The sequence below is a fragment of the Lithobates pipiens genome, unplaced genomic scaffold (genome assembly GCF_037356315.1).
Source record: "Lithobates pipiens isolate NorthernLeopardFrog02 unplaced genomic scaffold, aLitPip1_a1.2 Scaffold_19, whole genome shotgun sequence".
In the NCBI taxonomy this organism is placed as follows: Eukaryota; Metazoa; Chordata; class Amphibia; order Anura; family Ranidae; genus Lithobates; species Lithobates pipiens.
Genome location: NW_027507764.1, coordinates 82,657,270 through 82,673,155, shown reverse-complemented (window position 1 = coordinate 82,673,155; position 15,886 = coordinate 82,657,270). Strand labels below are relative to the sequence as shown.

The following is a 15,886-nucleotide window of genomic DNA, read 5'->3' as shown; positions in this document are numbered from 1 at the left end:
CTGTTGTGCGTTCCAGTACTGTCAACAAAAGTAGAGCATACTGCATTTTTTTATTTAATTTTTTTTTTTTTATCCATTTTTTTTTCTATGCATGCAACACATCCAAAAGTGCAACAGAATACATATGTCCTCAATTGAGATGAAGTAAAGAGGTGGAAATTGCGCACTGGAACGCATCCAAAACGCATATGCAGAAACACATTGGGAAGCTGTAATTTTGATGTGACATTCCCTATAGGGGCTATATATATATATATATATATATATATATATATATATATATATATATATATATATATATATATATATATATATAAATATTTTATGAACCTTTTTAAAATTCATACATTTTGAACGCTTGCCCCAGTAGCATTAAAAAAAATAGTGTTTTTTATTTCAGAAGTGTGAATGGGAATTAAGACACATTACTGAATGAGTCCCAGAGTTATTCATTTTTACGTTGCTGGAAAAACCATCTGGAGTGGTTGCTGTGTAACCGACTATTTTTTTGTTCTGTAGATTTTATGAACCCCTCTCTAGTTCCTCTGTTCAAAACTGGCTAAATTAAACCTGTTCTAGTTGCCATGACAACCTATATATATATATTTAATTTAATATAATTTTTAACAATGGTAAAAAAATTTAAGAATCTAGTTGCTAAAACAAACAAGATGAGTTCTGATGTCTGAAGCTGGATCATATGAGGCCTAGTGTCCCGAGTCTTGTGTGCCACCCATAGTAACCAGCCGGGGTCACCCCTTTTACAGAGGACAGGCAGGATCAGGTCGCCGTGAACGAAATTGGACATGTTTCCTTTCCAATGTGTTTGACACACGAGACCAAACCTTTGTTTTTGTTGTCCGTCATTGTATCTGCCTGGTGGCAGGTGTCTCCTTTTCCTATGCTGAATACCAATTATCCGCTGGACAGAATTAGTATGCTCGATTATGCTGTAAGATTTTTTACTGAAGCTTAAAGTGGTCTATAATGAGTGTGTGTGGTGCGAGCAGCTGGTTGCTGTGTCCATGTTTGCGGTTGTGTTTTTCCCCTTATTTATTTGCAGCGACAATTGGGTGGAGAAGATGAATATTATTTGTGGAATTAGTGCCCCAGGCGGTGTAAGCACTTCACCGTGTGTGCGCTTTAGTTGGGGCATATCTTACGAGAAATTTTACACATGACTGACATATTTTAAGAGATTAAACATTACCGTGCCTTGGAGCAGTGAGCTGTGCAAACACCCTTTTATTAACTGGTTTTGAAGATCTGAGAATTGTAGCTGGACTTGTGATAAGATGCAGACTGAGGGGTGTTTAAGGTTCACCTGTTGACTTTAGAAAGGTAGGCATTGTGACGACTGGCTGATATTTAGGGCTCCTTTACATCCCTACACCTGCATTTTTAAAATGCTTTTTTTTTTTTTATTTTTTTTTTTTTTGCGAACTGAAATACGATGGCTACATCAGGTGGAGTAATGAATAATTTCAAAAACCTGACCTAGAGTTTTGTGAGTATAAACCAAGTGGGTGGGAGGATGAGGGAAAAGGGAGAGAAGGGAAAGTAGAGAGGGGAAAATGCCTCCGGACTTTCCTGAAGTGTCAGATCATCAGGCAATCATGCATGGGGTCATAAGTCTATTAGACGCTGGTCCTAGAATGTCCATAAAAAGTGCATTATTTATTTATTTTTATTTTTTAACCCAGACCTCTTTTTCAGACCAGGTGTTTACATTTTTAAAACGTTTTTTTTATTTATTTATTTTTTTGCTAGAAAATTACTTGGAACCCCCAAACATTATGTATTGTTTTTTTTTTTCTTCTAACAACCTAGAGAATAAAATGGTCATTGCAATACTTTTTTTCACTCCATATTTGCGCAGCGGTCTTACAAGCGCACTTTTTTTTGGAACAAATTTACTTTTTTGAATAAAAAAAATAAGACAACAGTAAAATTAGCCCAATTTTTTTATATTGTGAGATAATGTTACGCCAAGTAAATTGATACCCAACATGTCACGCTTCAAAATTGCGCCCACTCGTGGAATGCCGTCAAACTTTTACCCTCAAATCTCCATAAGCGGCATTTTAAAAAAAATCTACAGGTTGCATGTTTTGCGTTAGAGGAGGTCTAGGGCTAGAATTATTGCTCTCGCTCAAACCACATGTGAGGTATTGCCGCGATTGGTAGAACACCGTTTTTTTCATATGCGGGTTCTACTCACGTAGGTGTTCGCCTCTGCACGTGAGCTCATCGGGACGGGGCGTTTAAAAAATAAATAAAAACTCTTATTTATTTTTACACGTTTAAAAAAAAAAAAAAAAATGGATCACTTTTATTCCTATTACAAGGAATGTAAACATCCCTTGTAATAGAAAAAAGCATGACAGGTCCTCTTAAATATGAGATCTGGGGTCAAAAAGTCCTCAGATCTCATATTTGGACTTAAATGCAATAATAAAAAAAGTTTTTTTTTTTTTTTTTTTTTTTTGCGGTATGGGCAGAAGTGAAGTTTTGACGTCGCTTCCGCCCTCCTATGGTATAGAGACGATGGGGGACCATCTTAGCCTCACTCGCCTCCATACCCAGGCACTGAAAGGACCCGATTGCCTCCGCTACCGACGCCTCCGGAGAGCGGCGGGAGGGGGGGTTGCACCCACCGCGAACACCATTATCGTACACAGGACCGCCTCCTGTAAAGAGGGATATCTCGGTTGTGGCAGCAGCTGCTGCCGCTACAGAGATATCCCTCTTCAAAGTACCGACTTGTATGTACAGGAGGTGGTCCTTAAGTGGTTTAAAAAAAGTTTTGTTTTTTTTACACGTGGTGCATAGTAATGCTCTCTAAATGTGTCTTGCTGTGCAACTTTAATAGCATACAAACTGCTCTAAAGCAGGCAACTCCAAACTTTGTAAACAAACGGGCAGTTTATTATCATTCAGACTTTAGAGGGGGCCGCACTAGTAGAAGTATAAAATGACCTGGTGTTGGTAACAGTCCCCCGTCGTTGGTGTGAGGAATAGTCCCCCATCGTGGGCATGACAATACGCGTTGAGACAGACAGGCACCGGAAGTGACGTCGGTGTGTGAGTACTACAGGTTTTATGAATGAAGCATTATCTAGGTTTTTATATACTATCTGGAACCCCTTTTTTCCTTTTTATATACGGTACGGACAAGCCTGGGAGGGACATCCATATGGCATCAGGAGAAAGAGGCCCCCTAGATGGTTTATGCTTTTCACACCGAGCCACCCATAGTGTTGGATGTAAAACGCAGCTATTTTTTGCGGCACATTTTAACCCCCACTAGCGGCCGCGAGGGTTAAAACCGCCCACAATAGCGGCGATATAGCCGAGCTGCCCCATTCATTTCAATGGGGAGGAGCGGTAAACACGCCGCTCCAAAGAAGCTGCTGACAGGACTTTTCCTAACGCCCTGCCAGTGCACCGCTCCAGTGTGAAAGCCCGAGGGCTTTCACACTGGAGACAATGGAGAAGCTGTTTGAGGGCGGATTGCAGGCGCTATTTTTAACGCTATAGCGCCTGCAAAACGCCATCGGTGTGAAAAGGGCCTATTTACTGATTTCATATTTTGCACAAAACGTCTGAGGAAATTCAGCACTTTTATGCACTTTCTTTCTTATCATTCTACATCGATCCAGGAAAACTGTTTTATTTATCAATATATAGTTTGGACTTCATTACAATTCTTTTGCCAATTTAGGTACTTAGTACTTTTATCAATGGTTTGCAATTTTAATATATTTCTTTGTGTTTCCATGATATTATCTTCGCCATTGCATTTGATTATAAGAAAAATTATCGCCTTTGCACCTCACACTAACAGCGCAGCACCATTCACTTGTGTATCTTTCTTGTTGCTTAGGATTGACCATTATTGGCGTTTGCAACAGTTAGACATTACATTTTTTATTCTTCTGGTAATGTGGTGGCAGTGGGGGGAATAGTCCCCCATCATAAACTTCTGTCCCGTATTAAACTGTAAGCTCTCACAAACAAAGCCCTTCTAAAGCCTAACGCACACCATTAGTCTTTTTTTTTTTTTTTCGTTCAACCCAGTGGGTGAATGGGGGGGAAAAAAAACTGACCGCTCAGGTTGTAGACTCTGTACTAACAATACAATGTTAGTACAGCAATCTCCCCTGCTAAGCTATTGTGTTCTGACAGGGGGACTATTCCCCCTCAACCCCCCCCAACCCCCCATTGGCCAATCGGTAGACCTTTTTACATTCAGCCAGCTTCTGATGGACCGGCTGCCGTACGCACGTGCTGAATGTTGACTGGTTTCTATTGAAATGGCCAACATTTGGCCCATGTGTACTAGGCTTTTACCCTCTTTTTATTTGGATTTTAATGGTACTGTCTCACTTTTATAGTGTAAAGTACTGTGTAAAATGTTGGCGCTATACAAATCATCTATGATAATGTAATGGAGATGAACATACGAACATGTTTGTAGTCAAGCTTGGGTGACAACCATGGCATCCTCTGTAGATACAATGGTGGAGTTAATGTATCTATCCAAGGACAGGAAGTATGTTATTTTGAAGGATTAGTAGGTACAAAAAAAGTCTAAATATAATATAATGCAGCCATCGCCTCTATGGACAGGTAAGCTGCAATATATGAAAATGTTTTTATATAGAAATATATGAAGACCATCATTTGACTTCTCATTCATAAATGCTTGTTGCCTGGCTGTCATCCTGACACTTTTGTTTTAATACTTTGAGTTACTAACCAAAAAGTATTTAAGAACGATTTCTGGCTTTCCAAAACGGGATAATTGTTCCGGGTTACGGACTCCAATTCATAAACCCTCTGGATCAAAATATCTTCCATGGAAGTGGGGTTGTCAGGAGGTCAGCAGCGATGGCTCCTGTGTGATCTTTTAGATAAGGTTTACTTTAAATGGATTGCAGTCTATCCATTCAAGCAAACCTAAACCCTCGTCTAAACAAAGTGTTTTTTTTCTACCACCTGCTGATTTATCACCTAATCTAATAGGCAAACCTGTCTAATACTTGCCTACCGGCAACTATGGATTCCCTTTTATTCACCTTAATGGAAGCACAGCTGCCACCAGGGGGTTATGTCGGAGCTCATGTGTCCTCTCGGTACAGAGGTTATGTTTGGGTACCTGCAGATGGAATTTCTAGTGGGTAAGTATTGGACAATTTTGCTTATTAGGTTATATGAGGTTCTGCATAAAACTGAACAGCTGTGACTGTGTCCTGTTAGCTCCGTGATGCTTGTAAGTATCACATCTCTATAATCCATTGTTTTAATTTTTATGCTTTGCTATTGCGCATGCTTGTGCATAAAAAACAAAGTCTTGACCTGCTTCAAGGGATTGGCCAACATCTAAACATTGCTTCACATGGGCAACAAGGGAGCGATAAAAATAGGTACTTTTATCTGTATTTTGTAAGGCCTCCTGGACACCCAAATAAAAAACAAAACAAAAATGGCAGCCGCTGAGGCCTGTACACGTCGCTGCGGGTGCCATGCTTTGTGGCACATGTAACTTGTCATGTCAAGTTTGGCAGGTGGTACTGCTTGCCAGTTGGAGTCAGTGGGCCACACTCTTACCAGTGTGACCACTGATTGGCATTAGGTTGCGATGCCGTATTGCAATGCAAAATCCCCCTTGAGAATAGAGAAAAAACAGTATTCAAGGGGAGGGCATATTTTCCCTTCTGAACACCCACAAACCACCTCTGAAAATCACTCCACTATGTATTGCTTCACAGGAGGCTGTAGACTTGTGTGCATGAGGCCTAAAGTATTGGTCCATGAAAAGCTGATAATTTACTTATGGATGGATGGATTGTGTCAAGTTGAAAGGCCCTCTGACGAAAGGTGAAGTTGCTTTCCCTAAGGGTTTGAGTTGACTGGCTTTTGCTTGTGAATTCTAAATGATCTCAGAAACCTCATAAAGTGTCAAACTGTTGCCCTCATTGCAAGCCTAATGCCCCACACAGGTCCTTACTCTTCCTCTGGAGCCTCTTGCAACTGGACCACTATATTGAAGAATCCCCCACGTGCCCCACATTGATCAGTCCGATTGGATTCCAGCCTTCCTATCCATAGGTTTCCTATCCAGTGTACTGTGAAATCCCAAGTGATACGGCGCTCAGGGCTGTGTTCTTCCAGAGTCCGTTCTTATATCTCCATGGTGTTCCAGGTCCTCCATACGGTGTCTCTCAGGTGTCAGGGATGTCATTGTACATGTGCAGTGAGTTACTATTGAGTGTTTCTGTTGATTGTTTTCTGTTGACTGTTTTTGCTGTCATTGATCACCACTAATCTCTGCAGTTCTGCTATTTGCATCTAGATGCTTCCAGAGAACACCATTGTGTAGGGCTGGGCAAATAACCAGTGTGACTAAAACTAGGAGCTGCTGTCTAATCTCCTGCTTTTAATGTCACTGTCCAAGATGATTAAAGACTCCAACCAAAACTGGTGTCACTTTTTGGTGTATGCTAAAGCAAACGTAAAGCCAAGTTTGGATAGATGAAGGAAGAATTCCACCCCTTGCCAGTTTATTTTTTGTTCTTTGTCACTCTGGGGAGATTTCCCTTCTCTTCCTGTCTTTGAGATGCAACAGAAAGTTCGAAATTTCTAAAGTGAGGGCAATTCTCTTAGCTGTCATCATAACAATTGTCTGCTTTCGGAGATTTACTCTTGCCTCTTATTCTGGTCACAACTTTAAAATTCAAGCTGGCCATGAATAGATCGAAATTCATCCAGTCTAGGCAGCTGAGCGAAAAAAACTGAACAGATTCCTGCTAAGCCGCCCCAATTTCGATCCATGTATGGCTAGTTTAAGGGGCAATTCTAGCTGCATTTTGTGTGATCTTATGAATGGCACAAGTGGAGGATGGGTTGTACTTCGTTAACCTGCAATGCCTAAAGAGGTAGTAAACTCAGTCATAATTTATACCGATAGTTAAGCCTATAATTAGACTTGCTTATAGGCAGGGCCGCTGATAGGCCAGTACAACTGGCCCTGCTGTACCGGGCCTGACCAGCAGGAGGGCCCGGGCAACCTGAACTGCAAAGTTAATTTTTATGTATATAAAAAAAAAGATTCTCCTACACCGATCATCGTATGCCATCAGGCTTTCTTTTCTATGGCAATACATACCCTGCCAATACTCTGCAATACATACCCTGCCAATACTCTGCAATACATACCCTGCCAATACTCTGCAATACATACCCTGCCAATACTCTGCAATACATACCCTGCCAATACTCTGCAATACATACCCTGCCAATACTCTGCAATATTTACCCCGCCAATACTCTGCAATACTTACCCCGCCAATACTCTGCAATACTTACCCCGCCAATACTTATTATGTATTACATATAGATATTAAAGAGGTCTGTTCTCAACTGAAAACAGTATTTCTTTTGGATAATCAAACCTATAACTGGCTGGAGAAAAACAAATATCACTTGTAGACAAACCTACACTTTGTTTCAAGGCGGGGTCTTGGGAGGGGCAATGGGTGGAGCCAGGGGCGGGGGCCGGGGTGGAGCTGAAGGGGGCCCCGTCAGGTAGGCTGTACAGGGCCCCATGATTTCTATCAGCGGCCCTGCTTATAGGTACTGTAAATATCTCCTAAACGTGCCTGATGACGTAATCGGCGCATGCGCTCTGACCGAACAGCCACCCGTGCCATTCATTCTGATACCTGTGTCGTGAATGACTGCTCCATCACGCATACACGGGAGGTACGTGATCGCGGCTCTGACCTGTCACACAGCCAGAGTCTGCGGACCCAGAAGGAAGGGTGGGTGAATATGGACACTGCCTCCAGCGATTGCAGGCCTTCATTTTTCAGGTAAGTTTCATATAATGTGCTAGTATGCAATGCCAACTAGCACATTCTGCCTTCCACTTGCAGGTCCGGGGGAAAAAAACCACGAAACAACCAGTGGTGGAGAATGTTGGCCTTGCAGAGGGGTGTCAGGGTCACAAGATTGGCTCAGAACTACTCATCCTGTGCGGCAGGTAAAATGGTTGACGTATGCATTTCAGATTTTCTACTTCGTGGTTTGCCTGGAGTTCAGCTTTAATTTGCACTGACATTCTAGTACTTGGGTTCTCCTAGTTGTAGCCATTGGCTGTATTAAGACACTAGTTTTATGTTCCAGACACTAATACAAGCACCCTACTACCCCTTTTGAGTGCATGAACATTTCCATTGTGTACATTCATTAGCCCTAATTCTATTTTTCTGCCAACTCCTGGTGGAATCATTTTCATCAGATCTGAAATATCCTTTTGGGGCCTTTCAATCCAGGAATGCAGTGAGTATGTTGTGTCCACTGGCTACCTATGCTTCAGCTGCTGAACTGTCACCGTGGGCTTGTGTTCACACCTGTCTGTACAGGCCCTGATCAGAGTATGTTTGCATCTAGTGTAAGCTGTATTACCACCTCTACAAGTCAGGGATTTCTAAAAAAAAAAAAAAAAAAAAAAAAACCTTAATTGAGGAACTGTTATCTTTTCCAAATGTAAGATAATGTTTAGCATAAAGAACAATCAGTTATTTAAAGATTTAGATTTTTATTCAGCCAGCAGCCCGACAGATTCCTCCATCTACACAAACGGGAAGGATGATGGAACCTTATTTCCCCCTTATTCAAAGGAGCGACTACGCACTGATAAAATTTTGATTGGTCCCTGCTAAACTAGCTGAATTTTTAAATGAAACAGTGTGCTATGCCAGCCTCTAATTGAGAGGCTGGCAGTGACAATTTTTATATTTTTAATTTTAAAATGGCAGGAGGCGGGGCCAGGCTGGAGACGGGGGGGGGCACTGAAAGGGAAGAAGTGGGGGGGGGGGGGGGGGGAGAGGAGAGCAGGCAGCCTATCAGAGGTGAGGGAGGGAGGCACCTTGACCATGGTGATCAGGGTGGAGCTGCCCTGGTTATCGTGGTCTATTTATAGAGGCCATACAGCAGGAAGTGGTAGGTTTAGGGTGTTTTATTTTTTTTTTTTTCTAACAGTTTAGAGGGGAACAGGTTACATGGCACAAGCGCTGTGTAATCTGCTTTAAGGAACCAGAATCACAATTTTTTTTTTTTTGTGCTGCATTTTAGAGTGGGTTTTCCAGAGGGAAGTGAACGTCCCGTGCAGAGCTATACATGAACTGGATAAAACTCTTGTGTAATCCATGCAAATTGTCTGGTTGAAAGTTTTGTAAAAGAACGAAATAAAGAAAAGCAGCAGGTGGAGTTTGTTTCTGGCAGAGATCGTTTTTCTCCAAGTTCAGTTCATACAGCTTTCTGTTACAGTAAATAGTGCAGTGAACAGTATTCTTTTGTGTTTGCATTTTTGTGTTCTGATTTTTGTCCCTTACCCCTTGAGTGTCTTTTTTTTTTTTTTTTTTTTTTTTTTTTTTTAAATTTGCCTTGATTTTACCTTGCTGGTTGAATAGTGTGAAAAAATCAAGTGTGTTTGCTCAATCTTCTGATGCAAAGATATGAAATGGCAGGGAGCCTGGTGACAGGGTGTGACGAGTATTTAGCATGCAGATGTGATCCGGCATGTGTTAATATCTCCCTGCGTGCCTTGCAGTAGATGGAAGGACGTGTCAGGGCGAGGTCAGTGAGGGCGGAGGTTATTGAAACAAATCTGGATTATTATAGCAACTGATCATTTCTCTGCGACTGTAATGTTATTCCCTGTGGGTGAGAAACTACTGGAAATCGGCAAACTTATTTCTGAAAGTTTTTTTTTTCTTCCATTATGTGGGAGAGGAAAGCCGGCTTTCTGCTTAGGTAATCCCAGGACATACTGAGAGCGGCAATATGTCACAGGAAAATATACCAGCCCCTTTCTAAATTTTTCCCTTTCCGGGATTCCTGTAAACTTTTAAACGGATTACTAGACTCATTTACTACTGTCAGATGAACTACCTATGGTTAATATGGGGGAATGAATTCAGAATTCGGTCAGTCCAATTTAGGGGCCATAAAGCAGTTGGTATATGAGCACACTTTTAGGTTCAGGTTATAGCGTGTGATGTCTCGTGTTTTGCACACACGGCAGGAAATGCAGGAGACAGGTCCTTTTTAAAATTGCAGCCGCACGGAAACTGCATGGTGCATTTATACCGCGTGTTTTTCATGTGCCTGCAAACCTGTGGCTGCAACATAATAGCACTCCCACGCGTCTGCTTCAGATTTGCATTCTTGTGACTGCATGAGTGTTAACCTAGCCTTATTCCAAAGTTTTTAGTCCCCCCCCCCCCCCCCCCCCCCAGAATCATGCTATTTGTTCTTGGGCCAGGTTCACACTGGTACAACATGAGTTGTACCACTTTGGATCCAACTTTGCCCTGCAACTTGAAGTCTGACATGCGTCCGACTTCAGTGAACAGGAATCAGACTTTGATCCCGACAATACCAGGCACTGTGTCTGGCATGAATCTTTAGGGGGAATGCCACAGAAAAAAAAGGGGGGGGGTTCCCCTCCAACAGCATGCCAAACCCTTCAGTCTGGTATGTTTTTTAAGGGAAACCCCCTTGCTAAAAAAACGTCCATACCGCACCCTTATCTGAGCATGGCAGGTCGGAAAATGGGATGGGGAGCGCGCGCGCGGTGCTTTGGGGCGCGGGGGGTGGTCCCTATGGTCATGATGCCCAAGCCTGGACTGACTCTTGCGACATCAGCAGAGAGCAGACTTCAACCCGCTGTCTGCTGAAAACTGGTCTCAAGAGTGCAAAACTAATTGCACTCCTGTGATCCGTAGAAATACAGCCAAACAATCTTGACAATGCTGTTGGTTGGCTCGTTGAAAACAATGTTATCTTTATGTGGCTGGCAATACACTGTAAGATGGAATTGGTTCCCCTTTCCCCTCTAAATAGCAGCTTGCATCCGCGGCTGTCAGAATACCCAAACCGTAGTTGCAGGCACTGTTCAGCCAAGAAATTTCTGCCAGCTTCTTTGAATTTCAGATTGAAGGATACCTGTCAGGAGGCTGCCAAATGAGCCATCCACTGCTTGAATTGCTGTTGATTGAAGAAAAACTGGCTGACATTCACTTCATGTATGGCCAGCTTAAAAGAGAAGTATGGTATTTTTTTTATTACCTAAGTAGATGCAACATCGGTTCCCCGCTGGCTCTAAGGCCACTTTCACACTGAGGCGTTTTGTGAACTGCCTCTTCTGCAGTCTCAGTGTGAAAGCCCGAATGCTTTCACACTATGGAGTCCTGCAAGCAGCATCTTTGGGGTGGTTTAGGAGCGGTAAATACAGCACTCCCAAAATGACCCTGCTGTTGAAATCGATGGCCAGTGCTGCCAAAGCTCCTGCAAAGCGCTTCGGCAATGGCACTTTGCTGGTGCCTTTAACCCCTTTTTGGCCACCAGCAGGGGTTAAAAACGCCCTGTTAACGGCCAAAAAGCACCTCTAAAACTAGTGGCACTTTACTGTCAACATGGCCAGCGCCTTCATGTGAAAGTGGCCTAAGGCTGAGAACTGAGCAATCAGAAACAGCTGATCGCTCATGGTGACTGACGGTCACCAACTCCGCTGGAGCGCTGGGCTGTGGCAAGTTGGCTGGCTCAGGTGTTCACCGACTCACTAAGAGGTGCAAGGTCCAGGCATGTTGGTGGATCCCGACCATATGGTCGATCTTTCCCAAGCCTGGACCGGCTCACAGGAGTGCAGAACGATCTGCACTCCTGTGATCTACAGGAAAGGTACGGCCAAATGAACTTTGGCTGTACTTCTCCTTTAAGTTCAATAGTGTTAAAATAAACTGCAGGCAAATGGCTAAATGCACAGAGGAAATACATATGAACTGTATATGAACTCCGGGATAAGCAAAAAAATTGTCTTCTTCCTTGAACCTTGGATTCCTTTTGTGTATTTCTCCCAACTGTGTGGTAATCCAGTGTGAGACTTTCCCTCTTTGTAGGGACTTCCTGTAATAAAGACTGGTCACTGCTGGTCTCTCTCTCCTTTGCAGGGTGACTGGTCTTGGCTCCGCCCCGTCCTGTATTTTTCTGCAGGCAGCCTGTGGTGAAAAGACTGCTTAGTCCCCACCCCCTCTTTGCACAGGCTGTGTACGAACAGTGATAATGTCGGGTAGTAAAGGTAGTAATGGGGTTGTAAAGGTAGTTGGTTCACACAAAGTGGTTTTAAATCCTTTCTGACTAATGAGATATAATTTTTTTGACCACCCACCCTATATTGAGTAGGCTCCCCTTTTGCCACCAAAACAGCTCTTACTATCCCACCAACATTTTAGATGTCCTAACGAGATAATCAATGTTGTTAACTTAACCTGTCAATAGTCATAACGTTTTATGGCTGATCGGTGTATATGCAAGTGAAATTTTTTTTGTGCCCGGAGTTCAGCTTTAAGGTCCACACTGAAATAACGCACAGAAAATACTACGCTTTCCCATATATATATATATATATATATATATATATATATATATATATATATATATATATATATATATATATATTACACACTATAAAAATATTTCGCTCTTGAGTGAGGGTAAAAGCAAAAGGTTTCAGCTTCCTCGCTATTCTAATCAGCGTCTGGTGAAATGTCAGATATAACCTGGAATCTGCTCCATAATTGGTTTCTACAACAACCGCCTGCACGTAGTGTAAACACACAAAATAAACAGCGCGTTTGTCTAAACATTAACAGCAGGTAGCCCTAAGAACAATGGGGTCTGAGCATGCAAGGAGTCGGGTCTCCAGACTGCCCAGTCTGTATCAAACAGCACACAGGAAACCATCACCGGGCTCATTGTCTCCCCAGCAGCACAGCAAGCCCTCCATATGCAGAAAGTGATTGCAATCTCTTTATCTCCTCCCAGAGAAATGGAGACTAATGCCTGGTACACACAATGAGATTATCAGATGAATAATCATCTATTTAAAAAAAAAAAAAAAAAACATTTCATGCCAATCTCATATCGAAAATGGAGAGTGATGTAATGTGTTGTAGTGTATTTGTGTTGTATTTTCCAACAAAAATTGTACTGATTACAAGTGAAAATCGTATGATATTTGATACCAGGAAGAAAATGTTTCTCCCAGGATACCAGATCGGATGAACTGTCGTGATCGGCTCTCGAAAGCTGTGTACGAACGATCAGATTATCATATGATTGATTCGAAAGCGGTATTTTTGGTACAATTTTCTGACCGTGTGTATGGGCCATAAGGCTAGCCCTTCACTGTTTGAATCTCGGCTGGTTCAGCAGGATCGGCGAAGATTAGAACCGTTAATGTGCAGGCTGAATGTATCAAGTTGATCAAGCCACTAGTAGTAATCACGGTCGTCGCCCCCACCCCCGTCGGGAGAAGACAATTGCTGATTCCCCTGTCAACACTACCTTTGATGCTTGAATCGTGCAAATTTTCTTTCCTGTAACCTGTGGTTGCAAGAAAGCAATTTTGCACTGTATACGACTGGCCTTATGCCTAGTACACATCAGAAAATCAGGAAAAAAATACTGCTTTTGAATCGATCTTAGGATAATCTGATCATTTGTTTATAGCTTTCGAGAGCCAATTACGACAGTTCTTGGAAAATTATCCAAAGGGACAAACCCAACAAGTTTTCTCATTCGATACCAGAACAAACAATTTGTTTTTTTTTTAATCAGTACAGTATTCGTCCAAAAAAAATCAAGACAAAGACCAGGCACCTTTTTAAAAAGGGCCCAAAATACATCCATGGGAATGAGACCAGTTAGCCTAACATCAATAGTATGCAAGCTCTTGGAGGGGATGATAAGGGACTATATACAAGATTTTAGTAAAGAGAACGGTATCATTAGCAGTAATCAGCATGGATTCATGAAGAATCGTTCTTGCCAAACCAATCTATTCACCTTCTATGGAGGTGAGTTGCCATCTAGATAAAGGAAGGCCTGTAGACATGGTGTATCTGGACTTTGCAAAAGCATTTGACACAGTACCCCATAAACCTTTACTGTACAAAATGAGGTCCGTTGACATGGACCATAGGGGGAGAGTTCATGGAGTGAAAATTGGCTACAAGGGCGAGTTCAGAGGGTGGTGATAAAAATGGTGAATACTCAGAATGGTCAGGGGTGTGTAGAGAGGTCCCTCAGGGTTCTGTGCTGGGGCTAATCCTAGTTAATTTATTCATAAACAACCTGGAGAATGGGGTAAATGGTTCAATCTCTGTATTTGCGGACAATACTAAGCTAAGCAGGGCAATAACTTCTCTGCAGGATGTGGACACCTTGCATAAATATCTGAACAAAGTAATGGGGTGGGCAACTACATGGCAAATGAGGTTCAGTGTAGAAAAATGTAAAATGCATTTTGGTGGCAAAAATATGAATGCAATCTACTTGCTGGGGGGAGAACCTCTGGGTAAATCTGGGGTGGAAAAGGACCTGGGAGTCTTAGTAGATGATGGGCTCAGCAATGGCATGCAATGCCAAGCTGCTGCTAACAAAGCAAGCATAATATTGGAATGCATTAAAAAGGGGATCAATTCCAGCAATAAAACTATAATTCTCCAGCTCTACAAGACTCTGGTCTGGCCGCACCTTGAGTATGCTTTCCAGTTCTGGGTACCAGTCTTCAGAAAGGATATACTGGAAATGGAGCGAGTACAAAGAAGGGCAACAAAGCTAATGGTCTGGAGGATATTTAGTTATGAGGAAAGGTTGCGAGCCCTGAACTTATTCTCGCTGGAGAAGACGCTTGAGGAGATAAGATTTCAATATACAAATACTATACCGGTGACCCCACAATAGGGATAACTCTTTCGCAGAAGGGAGTTTAACAAGATACGTCACCACTGATTAAAACTGGAAGAAAAGAGGTTTAACCTTAAACTACATAGAGGGCTCTTTACTGTAAGAGCGGCAAGGACGTGGAATTCCCTACCACAGGCGGTGGTCTCAGCGGGGAGCATTGATGGTTCCAAAAACTATTAGATAAGCACCTGAAGGACCGCAACATACAGGGATATACAATGCATTACTGACATATAATCACACACATGGGTTGGACTTTATGTACTTGTGTTTTTTTTCAACTTCACCTACTATGCAACTATGCTCTGTAATGAGAAAATACAACACATTACATCACTTCTCAAGTTATATTCTGTCATATAAGAATTTTTGTAACTTTAGTAACCTTTATTTTCGATATGAGACTAACATGCAAAAAAAAACACGATCATTCATCTGATATTATCACGTGTACGAGGCTTTAGGCCCCTTTCACACGGAAACGGATCCGTGATGATCCACTTACTCAGCGGGGATTGCTCCGTTGATCCCCGCTGAGTTGGTGGATGATGGGGCAGTCCCTACCCACTGTGCATGGACCGCCCTGTCAGATCTCTGCTCTCCTCTATGGGGGATGGGATGAACACTGCCAGTCTGTCCATGTTCATCCGATCCACTCTGCAAATGGATAGAAAAATAGGATTTTCCTCCATCTGCAGAATCGGACCATAGTGGAGACGGATGATATTGGGTGTCAGCGGATGTCCCATAGAGATGCATGCATGTCTGTATTTCATCCGAAAATGGATGGATAAGATACGGACATACGGCCCGCACGTGTGAAAGGGGCCTTCGGGAGATGGCCTTTTCTAGCCAGCCATACATGGATCGAAGTTTAGCAGGAACCAGATGACTTTCAATCTGTGTAGCCTTCCTTGTTCAACATAAGTTAGTCGTTCGATTTCTGTTGCTGGAAAACCAGTTCACTGCATTCAGACAGTCAGAATACGAAGACCCAGCAAAAAGGATCTCCCCATTCACACCTTCGATTTCCCGATCCACAAACCTTTTTTTTTTTTTCCTGATG

The 15,886-nt window shown here is 42.5% G+C and overlaps 1 protein-coding gene across 3 annotated transcripts in view; it reads left to right on the top strand.

Annotated features, from left to right (window-relative positions):
• The window catches only part of ARHGAP21 (Rho GTPase activating protein 21), a 261,069-nt gene that overhangs the window by 20,799 nt on the left and 224,384 nt on the right, over positions 1 to 15,886 (top strand). The gene's annotated exons all lie outside the window — the stretch shown is intronic.